The 11,861-nt window shown below is 44.0% G+C and overlaps 1 protein-coding gene across 1 annotated transcript in view; it reads left to right on the top strand.

Annotated features, from left to right (window-relative positions):
- Positions 1–1,410: 1,410 nt before the first annotated feature.
- Positions 1,411–11,861, top strand: part of C2H21orf62 (chromosome 2 C21orf62 homolog) — a 34,300-nt gene continuing 23,849 nt past the window's right edge. The window contains exon 1 of the mRNA XM_040338887.1: positions 1,411–1,643. The gene's annotated coding sequence lies outside the window, so the exon portion shown is untranslated. The remainder of the gene's footprint in view (positions 1,644–11,861) is intronic.

Genomic DNA, 11,861 nt, shown 5'->3' with positions numbered 1-11,861 from the left:
GTGAACATGAACAGCCAACATTTGTTGTTGTTAATTCAGCCAACAATTGTCTGATGGAGCATACACACGGTCGGATTATCCGACACAACACGTCCAACAGACAATTATGGCCATAAAGTCCCTCCCCCCAGATTGACAATGCAGCTGTCCAAAGGTGCCAACTTTGAACACCCATGCAAGGATCCTGCACCAGTTTGGTGCGAATGTGGAGCGATGTGAGCCATAGAAATCCATGGCTGCGTTTTGCAATCTGTTTTGGGGAGTTGTTAAGAAAACATCTGCCGCATATCGCATATCGCATGGACGCCGTGCGATTGCAAGGCGATGCAAGAAACACACAGGATTCGTATAAGTGTAAACCTAGCCTAAAGCAATGTTAAACCCAAAAGCAAACATTTAGGGCCAGATCCTCAAAGAAGTTACGCTGGCGTATCTATTGATACGCCGCGTAACTTCTAGTTTGCTCCGGCGTATCTTTGTTTTGTATCCACAAAACAAGATACGCCTGAAGCTGGGCTAGATCCGACTGGCGTACGTCTTAGTACGCCGTCGGATCTAAGGTGCATATTTACGCTGGCCACTAGGTGGCGTTTCCGTCGATTTCAGCGTCGAGTATGCAAATTAGCTAGATACGGCGATCCACGAACGTACGTCCGGTGCATTTTTTTACGTTGTTTCCGTAAGGCTTTTTCCCCCGTATAGTTAACCCCTGCTAAATGAGGCGTATCCAATGTTAAGTATGGACGTCGTTCCCGCGTCGAATTTTGAAAATTTTACGTAGTTTGCGTAAGTCGTTCGCGAATAGGGCTTTGTGCAGAATGACGTTCACGTCGTAAGCATTGGCTAGTTGCGGGTTAATTTCGAGCATGCGCACTGGGATACCCCCACGGACGGCGCATGCGCCGTTCAGAAAAAACTTAATTTACATTGGGTCAAGACGTATTACCATAAAACACGCCCCCATCTCATCCATTTGAATTGCGCGCCCTTACGCCGCCAAAGTTACACTACACCGCCGTAACTTACGGCGCAAATTCTTTCAGGATAAGGAAAATACACTGTAATTTACGGCGGCGTAGTGTATCAGAGATACGCTACGCTGGACGCAACAATGCGCCACGCTACGTGGATCTGGCCCTTATTATCTTGCAGCGTACCACTTCATAGATTGTGATAAAATGATATGAAAACATTTTTGTGTTGGAAGAACCAGGGCTGTGATTCTTCTGGATGAGACCGCTCTGCATGCAGCTCTAGTAATAATTAAACTCCAGAGTTAATTCGTCAGACAGGACTGGATGAGACCGCTCTGCATGCAGCTCTAGTAATAATTAAACTCCCGAGGTAATTTGTCAGACATGCATTTCTGAGATTGGTAAACTTTCCCGAAAGGGAGTGTTTCCCTGGAATGCAAAGTACATATCAAATCTAAACACAGGCATTTATCAAAGAGAGCATTGGAAGGTACGCCTGGCTAATCAGCGGCACGGCCCATTCTCCATGAACTGTGGGCTCATTAAGCTGGCACAGTCTGGGATGTGGGGCCAGTTAGATGCAGAGAGCCAGGTCTTCACACAGCTCCTGATAACCTAACCACTGACTTATCTGAGGACTGGAACCCTCCCCGACAGTCCCAGCACAGGGTATGTATACTGGTACATGGCTCTACCCATCTGTATCATATATGCAGGAAAAATAGAAAGATTCGAGAAATTAGAGACTGCCATTCAAATAGAATGCTCACAACAAAACTGGACCATGCCTTCTGAAATATTTCATATACTTTATATATATATATATATATATATATATATATATATATATATATATATATATATATATATATATATATATATATATATATATATATATTGTTTGTTTTGTTTATATTATGTGTGTGTGTGTGTGTGTGTGTGTGTGTGTAAACATTTATATATATAAAAAAATGTATTTATTTTTGTTTGTTTATATAATGTGTGTATACATTTATATTTAAAAAACAAATATTGTTTATTTTTGTTTGCTTATATTATGTGTGTGAAATGTTTATGTTTTTGTTTATATATGGTCTGTATGTATGTGTGAGAGCCGGTTCACACAGCGGTGGGACGACTTCGGGGGCGACTCTGCAAAATGACTTCTGTATAGAACCCCCGAGCCGCCCCCGAAGTCGTGCAGGAACCTTTTTCTAAGTCGAAGCGACTTGCGTCGCTCCTATTAGAATGGTTCTATTGCACAGAATGGGATGCGACTCGTCAGGCGGCTGAGCCGCCTGTCGAGTCGCCCCAGTGTGAACCGGCTCTAAGAGTGTGTGTGTATATATATATATATATATATATATATATATATTTATATATATATATATTATATACATACATATACACACTGTACGATTCTGGCTAAAACGAGAATCACAATTATAATGCTTAGAATAAAGATCACGATTCGCTCACAATTCTCCGCATTATTATTATTATTATTATTATTAAACAGATTGGCCCGGATTCACATACATTGGCGCATATTTATGCCGGCGTAGCGTATCTTTTTTACGCTACGCCGAACCAGCGCAGAGAGGCAAGCACAGTATTCACAAAGCACTTGCCTCCCAAACTGCGTTGGGTTTCCTCGGCGTAAGCCGCCGTAGGTGGAAGTTGGCGTGAGACATGCTAATGAGGCGTGACCCAGTGCGCATGCTCAGAATCACGTCGGAACTACTCCCTAGGATACGACGGATCGCTGCCTACGACGTGAACGTAACCTACGCCTAGCCCTATTCACGTACTGCGTAAACGACGTAAAATACGACGGCTGTGTTCCCTGGTGCAGCCATTTGAGTATATTATGCGCTGGGCGCAAGTACGTTCGTGAATCGGCGTATCTCCCTCATTTGCATATGTGAATAGAAAATCAATGGGAGTGCCAAATACGTCCAGCGTAAATATGCGCCTAAGATACGCCGGCGTAGGAAAGTTACGTCGGTCGGATGAAGCCTATTTTCAGGCGTATCTAGTTCTGTGGGCACGGCGCACAGATACGACGGCGCATATTTACACTTACGTGGCGTATCTGTAGATACGTCGACGTAAGTGCTTTGTGAATCCTGGCCATTATATATAGCGCCAACAGTTTGCGCAACACTTAACAAAATAAAGCATAACATCTTTCACATTGTACAAAAAAATTGGGCTAACTTTACGTTACTGTTTCGTTTTGTTTTTAATTCATTGAAGTGTATTTTTTCCCAAAAAATTGCATTTCAAAGACCGCTGCACAAATACACTGTGACATAAAATATTGCAACGACCGCCATTTTTGTCTCTAGGGTCTCTGCTAAAAATATATATATAATGTTTGGGGGTCCTAAGTTATTTTCTAGCAGAAAATACAGATTTTAACTTGTAAGCAACAAGTGTCAGAAAAAGGCTTAAGCCCCATTTTTGTCTTCAGATTTACCAAAACCATATAATATGAGGTCAAACCTTAAAGCCCTGTACACATGATCGGATATCTGATGGAATCTAATCCAATGGATTTTTTTGTCGGATATCCGATGAAGCTGACTTTCATCAGTCTTGCCTACACACCATCGGTCAAAAATCCGACAGTGTCCAACACGGTGACGTAAAACACTACGAGGTGCTGAGAAAAATGAAGTTCAATGCTTCCGAGCATGCGTCGACTTGATTCTGAGCATGCATGGATTTTTGGCCGATGGACTTCCACACAGACGATCGTTTTTTTTTGTATCGGTTTTTTATCCATAGGAAAAATTTAAAACATGTTCTATTTTTTTTTCACCGATGGAAAACAAACCGATGGGGCCCACACACGATCGATTTGACCGATGAAAACAGTCCATTGGTCTGTTTTCGTCAGACAAACCGATCGTGTGTACAGGGCTTCAGAGTTGTATGCAATCAGGCAGGCCCTTGCACTACTGAACATGGTTTTGGTAAATCTGAAGACAGAAAATCTAATAGTGTGTATGGAGTCTAATGCCGCGTACAGACGGTCGTTTTTTGTGATGAAAAAAAACGACGTTTTAAAAAACGTCATTTAAAATGACCGTGTGTGGGCAAAACGTTGTTTTATGTCTTAAAAAAAACGACCAAAAAAAAAATTTGAACATGCTCGAATTTTTTGTGTCGTTTTTCAAAACGTCGTTTTTTGTTTCACAGAAATTGACCGTGTGTAGCAAAAAACGACGTTTAAAACAACGTTTTTAAACCCGCGCATGCCCAGAAGCTAGTTATGAAGCTAGCTTCAATGGAAAAAAGTGGTGAAACGTAACCTCGCTTTGCTAGAGCATTGTGAAAAAACGATGGTGTGTAGGCAACATCGTTTTTGAAAATGATGTTTCAAAAATGTTGTTTTATTTCATGATTTAAAACGTCGTTTTATTTCATCACAAAAAACGACCGTCTGTACGCGGCATTAGTCTTAGACTGCATTCACATCTAGGCGTTTTTACGCCTGTAGCGCTACGCCACTGCCGCCAGAGGGCTGAAAACAGATGTCCCTCTATGGAGATGGTTCACATCTCCACGCCGGACGCCTGTCGCCTGCCGCGTGAAAAAAGGTCCCGGACCTTTTTTTCAGGCGACTTCGAGCGTTCGGCTAGGAGATGGGAATCATCTCCATAGAGGGGGTCATCTTGGGACACATCTAGGCGGACAATACCGGCGTTTTGTCGCCGCAAATCGCGGTACAAAACGCCGCTATTTTTACCGCGATTTGCGGCGACAAAACGCCGCGATTTCGTCCGTCTAGATGTGAATGCAGCCTAAGTGGTTAAACTGACCTCAGTTACAGACAGAAGTTCTTCCCTTTAAGAATGAAATGCTATAATGTTTCAATTTTTTCCCAGCGCTGAGGAATGTTGATAAACATTTGCCGGCTTTTTTTTTTTTTTACGGCTCTGCACTTGTTTCTTGAATCGTGGAAATGCTGGATTAAGATCGTGAGGTGGGTTAAATCGAGATTGCAATTTTTTTAATTCTTAATCGTGCAGTTCTAATTATATATATATATATATATATATATATATATATATATATATATATATATATATATATATATATAATATATATATTTTATATATATTTCTTTCCTTCAACTACAGGTTGAAGGGAAAAAAAATCACTTGATTCCCCCATCAACACAGTTAGTGCTGACGGGGGAATTGCTCCTGCAGTGCTATTGTGTTATGACAGCGGGAGGTTTCCCCGCCATCAGAATACAATGATTACTTTAGGCGGCTATAGCCAGCAGCAGTGATCATACGGAAAAAAAAACGACAGGCTGGTTATATTAAAGTTGATTGACTTCCACAAGCAGCCTTCCCATAGATGGATTGAGGGCTGGTTCACAACACAAAAACGCACTTCATATCTATTCCGGGTGTGCGTTTCTGCATGCACATTTTTACTTCTTGCTTTTTTCTTCTTTTTCCTGTTTTTTTTTTTTATTTTGTACTGGGGTCCTGTGAGTTTTTGATGCTTTCCAGTGCATTCTTGTGCATTTTTGATGCATTTTATGGCATTCCAGTACTTTCCAGTGCAAGAAAAATGCAGCATGTTCTACTTTTTTTTTTCTGGAACTGAAAATCCCTGGAACTGCCCGCACTGGTGTGAACTATGCCATTGGAAACCATATAACCTACTTTCCATGCGTTATTGATGCAGAAAAAAAACTGCATGTGATGTTAACTGGCCCTGAAATTCAGCCAGTTCCTGCTGAACCAGCCAAATTTCGATCCATCTATGGCCAGATTAAGGGCCCTTTCAGACGTGCGGACCGTATGTCCGCATTTTCATCCGTCCGTTGCGGATGAAAACGGGACATACATTGGTCCCTATGTGATTACGGGTGTCAGCGGATGACCTACCCACCTCCGAGCAGTGTCCCTTGGTTCGATCCCTTACCCACCTCCGAGCAGTGTCCCATGATTCCACCTCCAAGCTGTGTCCCTTGGTTCCACCCCCTACCCTACTCAGAGCAGTGTCCCCTGGTTCCACGGTTCCACCCCCCCTAGCCACCTCAGAGCACTGTTCCTTGGTTCCACCCCCTACCTACCTCCTATTATCACCACTTTTGGAAAATACTGAACCAAGTATCATTCTGTGGTGCTACGTAATTTGTATGATGTTTGTTAATAACAAGGAAAGCAGTAACATATATTCCCTGCAACCAGCAGCAAAAGACCCCCCCCCCCACACAAACAGTAGCTCCCCCAGAAAAATAGATCCACCCCAGCAACAATAGATCTCCCAGCAGCGAGCATCAATAGACTCCTCCCTCAATAGAAAGTCCCTCTCAGCAGCAATAGTTCCCCCACCAGCAACAATAGTCCCCCTGCAACAATAAATCTCCAGAGGTAACAGTTCCCCCAGCAATAGACCCTCCAGCACGTCCTAGCCATTGCATACATTCAGTGCCAGAGGTGCTGGAACTGCATTCCCCAACGTTCTCGCTGAAAAAAGCCCTGGATAAGACCCCTTTCACACTGGGGCCACAGAGCGTTAGCTCTAAAGCACCGCTAATTTTAGCAGCGCTTTAGTGGAGCTTTTCGGCCACTAGCGGCATGTTTTTAACCCCCGCTAGCGGTCGAAGAAAGGGTGAAAAAAGCGCCCATCTTGCGGCGCTTCTGAAGTGCTTTTCAGGCGCATTGGAAGGGCTCCCCAATCATTTCAATGGGCAGGGGCAGTGGAGCAGAAGTGCATACAGAACTCCCAAACTGCCCCAAAGATGCTGCTTGCATGACTTTTCCTAACATCCCGCAAGTGCACCACCCCAGTGTGAAAAGTCACACTGAAGTGAATAGGAGGCGGTTTTCAGGCGTTATTTAAAGCAGGGCACCCTAGGCGAAACCTCATTTTGCCCCCCCCATTGGCTCCGCCCCTCACTGAGATTTTTGTGGCGCCTTTTCACCGATTTCTTCAGCCGTGGTCCACAGGCCAATACCAGCCGGCCGTAGGACCCCAACCTTGGCACACATATAGCCACACTCTTCCTCTACAAGTGTGCAAAGTTTGTTGGCCAGGGAGCACCGATTTTTCAAATTTGGGCACCCCTTCCATAGACTCCCATGTTAAACGGTCATTTCTCTGGTAAATTTGGGGACCCAATACTGGCCAGTCGTAGGTCCCTTGGACCTGAAACTTAGCCCCAGTTCTCCTCTACAAGTGTGCAAAGTTTGCTGTCTGGGGAACCTACGGCCGGGGAGCACCGATTTTTCAAACCCGGGCACCCCTTCTATATACTCCCATGTTAAACGTAAGTCTAGTCATGCATACAGTGAGGCATGGGCACAGTGAGGCATGGGCACAGTGAGGCATGGGCACAGTGAGGCATGGGCACAGTGAGGCATGGGCACAGTGAGGCATGGACACAGTGAGGCATGGACACAGTGAGGCATGGACACAGTGAGGCATGGACACAGTGAGGCATGGACACAGTGAGGCATGGGCACAGTGAGGCATGGGCACAGTGAAGCATGCAGATGGACACCCTAGGCTTATACTCGAGTCAATACATTTTCCCATTTTTTTGTGGTAAAATTAGGTGCCTAGCTTATATTCGGGTCGGCTTACACTCGAGTGTATACAGTAACTATGTAACTAATTATGAAATGGTGTTGGTTTTTTAACTGGCTGCCCATCAAAATAATTCTGGAGTAATAAATTAGCCAACAACTTGTATTCTGGCCGATATCAAAAGAGCTCAGTGCAAAATTTTCAAAGAATTTACTGATCTTCACAGGTGGATCTTTCAGCGCGCTCGGGGCCAGAGTGTGAACAATATTCACAAAATAAACACAGATTAGCGAGAAAATGTAACCAAAACTGACATTTACAATATGTAATGCTATGCACTCCCATTAATGCCTGTGTGTTGACACTAAACCATTAGTGATGAATGGGGGGCGAGGCGTACTGGAATCTTTTTTTTCACCACCTGCTCAGCAAGAGCATTAACCTCTGTTTTACTGTTCACCGGTCAGCCCCCATCTCTGTATCATACATCACTATCGCTGTATGGCACAGTAGGTTGTATGGTCCAAACTGCCGGTATTGTGCTATTTGCTTTGTAGGCCATAAGATCAGCTTTAGCTTTGATCCTGAGTAGAATTATATAATCTGTAGAATTAGGAATGTCCATTGCTGACTTTTTTTTTCCGGGTGGTCTAGAAAGGGTTGCCTGGATTATCTAATGTTTAAAATAACATGGGAGCCAGCCAGTGTCCAGAGAGATTGGAGGGGTGAGTTAAGGTTACTATGAGGGCTGGAAGGAAGGAGAGACGTTCAAGAAGGTGTTCCACAGAGAGTATATATATATATATATATATATATATATACACACACACACACACACACACACACACACATATATATATATATATATATATATATATATATATATATATATATATATATATATATATATATATATACAGGGCTGCTGTTAGAAATCACGGGGACCCATACAGCCTACCTGGCAAATCCCCCCCCCCCCCCATCCAATACATCAATACCATATTTTCACAAAAAAATACACTAAAATCATTATTAGTGGACACAAACATAACAGAGAACCTGTGTGTATTAGCCGTTTTATATTTGTATTTTACATTTAAAAAAAGAAAAATTATATTCACAGTGACAGAGGGGCACACGGGGGGGGGGGGGAGGATCCAAAACAGGCAAAACAGGGAGGGGAATCAGTGATCAGTGTCAGAGAAGCAATTACAGGAATGATGCCCTGTGTCTCTTCCTGCAGCAACTGGCTTTCAGCTGCTGCAGAGGGCCGCACAGAGCATCCTTCTGTAAATGCCCCTATGCCAAACTGCCCGAATTCCCCCTGCTGTTTGGGCCCCCCTGTTTGCCCAGGCCCCCTACAGGAGGACTGGTGGTCCCCCCTATCAGTGGCCCTGTATATATATATATATATATATAGGATAATTAAAGAGGAACCCTGACATTTAAAGTGGAGGTCCACCCTAAAAAAAAAATTACACCAAAATGCTCAAAACAAAATTGGAAAAAAATGTTTTACTTACCAGAAATTCCAGTTGCTATGTGGATATTCCTAATCTGCCTTTTCCTAGTCCGCAGCAGGTCTTCATCCTTGCGTTGTCTTCTGGTCGATGTGGCGCGCTGCCTTCTGGGAACTGTGTGTATCCCAAAGAGCAGCCGCCTATTCACAAAGCGTCGTGAGACTCGGGCATGCGCAGTAGGAAACGGGCAGTGAAGCCGCAAGGCTCCACTGCCTGTTTCCCTTAGTGAGGATGGCGGCGCCGAGACCTGCCACGATCAAGGGATTGGCCTCAGGGGGGCTGACAGTGTCCTTATTTAAAGTCAGCAGTAGGGATGAGCTCCGCGTTCGATTCGAACGTATGTTCGACTCGAACATCGTCTGTTCGACCTTTCGTCGAAATTTGAACGTTATGGGCCATTCGCGCCAAATGCGAGTGGCGCGTCACGGCCCATAATTCACTGCGTCATTGCTGGCTGATGATTGGCCAAGCATGCACTATGACCCGCATGCTTGGCCAATCACAGCGCGCAAAAAACGGAGAGCCATAATTGGCCAAAGCCAGGGTGGCTTTGGCCAATAATGGCTCAGGGGGTTTAGTACACGCCCCACACTATAAAAGGGCGCCTGCAGGGCGGCCTTGTGTAGTGTGTTGCGGCAGTTAACAGAGAGAGACAGAGAGAGTGTCATTTTTTGCAGGTAGATAGAGCAGGCAGGCAGGCAGGCAGGCTAGTCAGTTAATGTTACAGTGTGTAGAGGATATATATACATCCCAGGTGTTGTACATATATTTAAACACTGTATAGCTTAGCTAGATCAGTTCTTCCTAATTTACTGGCAGGCAGGTGATTGTGCTATTTAAATACGTTATCACAGGCATAGACACCCAGCAGGTACAATATTTAAAGGAATTTTTTTTTTTTTTTAAGCATCATTAAAATCACTGCTCCTGATGCTTTTTTTTAATGATGCTTAAATAAAAAATTAAAAAATAAAAAAATCCGTTAAATATTGTACCTGCTGGGTGTCTATAGTTTGCCTGTAAAAACGTCTTTGAGAACCCGGGTCTTGCCCCAGGGAACATGTATCAATGGAAAAAAAGTTTTAAAGACGGTTGTTTTTTCAGGAGTCCTGCTCCTGAAAAAAATATTTTTTTTTAAACTTTTTTCCATTGATACATGTTCCCTGGGGCAAGACCCAGGTTCTGAAAGACGTTTTACGACAATAACTTGCATATTAGGCTTTAAAATGAGCACTTTTGAATTCAAACGTTCGAGTCCCATAGACGTCAATGGGGTTCTAAATGTTCGCATGAACGTCGTTCGGTCCGTTCCAAGGTTCTGGTGCGAACCGAACGGGGGGGGGGGGGCTGTTCGGCTCATCCCTAGTCAGCAGCTACAGTGTTTGTAGCTTCTGACTTTAAAAAAGCCCGGCTTTAATTTAAGTGGACCTAAACGCTGCAAAATCCTCACCCTCACTGAATCCTTCCAGCAATGCAGTGGTTACATTACATGCAGTCATCTTGTTCCTGGGACCAGACCTTTTTTGCACACTGGGCCAGATTCAGATAGAATTGCGTAAGTTTCGGCAGGCGTAGCGTATCTCAGATACACTACGCCGCCGTAACTTAGTGTGGCAGGTCCCGTATTCAGAAAGAACTTGCGCTCTAAGTTACGGCGGCGTAGTGTAACTGGTCCGGCGTAAGCCCGCCTAATTCAAAGTAGGCATGTAGTGGGCGTGTTGTATGCTAATGACTCGTGACCCCGCATAATTGACGCTCCTAACGAACGGCGCGTGCGCCGTCCGTGAAAGTATCCCAGTGCGCATGCTCCAAATTACGCCACAAATAGTCAATGCTTTAGACGTGAACGTAACTTACGCACAGCCCTATTCGCGTACGACTTACGCAAACGACGCAAAATTCTACGCTGTCCCGACGTCCATACTTAACATTGGCTACGCCTCATATAGCAGGGGTAACTTTACGCCGAAAAAAGCCTTATGTTAACGTAAATCAATGCGCCGGGCGCACGTACGTTTCTGAATCGGCGTATCTAGCTCATTTGCATATTCTACGCGGAAATCAACGGAAGCACCACCTAGCGGCCAGCGTAAATATGCATCCCAAGATATGACGGCGTAGGAGACTTACGCCGCTCGTATCTAGGCAACAGTGAGGCGTATCTGATTCTATGAATCAGGCGCAGAGATGCGAAGCCTCACACTCAGAGTTACGACGGCGTATCTGGAGATACGCCGTCGTAACTCCTTTCTGAATCCGGCCCTCTGTGTGGCTACAGGGAGCGCAAAATCATCCTCAATAAGGCAAGAATATTAGGGAGTGCTACAGCAAAAGAAAAGTCAAGCATTTTTTTTTTTTTTTATCTGGGAGAGGGAGGGGGTGGAACAGGTGCAAATACATTATAAAGGTCCGCTTTAAACGTACTTCACTCTGGTTTACCAAAGACAGATGGCCACTGAACACAGTACAACTAATAAATGTGCAAAGACTTTTTTTTTTTTTTTTCGACATGCACAAAAATGTGTACATACATAAAACACAGAACGGTTTCCTTTAAGGTATTGCTTCATCCTGCAGTAGCTTTTAGAATTTATGGGGTAGATTATATACGGTACCTTGGCTTAAATGCTTTATTGGAATATTTCCCATTTCCACTTTTTTTTTATCATGGTGCTTGTTTGTTTTTTTTTTTTTTTTATCATGGTGCCTGTTCACGCCGATACATCTCTATTTACATTGCAATATCTGTTTCAGGAGAATGAGCAGAACAAACAGCCTAACACAGAGGGGATTGTCCTCCCGG

Source organism: Rana temporaria, chromosome 2 (assembly GCF_905171775.1).
Source record: "Rana temporaria chromosome 2, aRanTem1.1, whole genome shotgun sequence".
NCBI classification, from domain to species: Eukaryota; Metazoa; Chordata; class Amphibia; order Anura; family Ranidae; genus Rana; species Rana temporaria.
The sequence above is the reverse complement of the archived record's forward strand: the minus strand, read 5'-3'. Positions and strand labels throughout refer to the sequence as shown.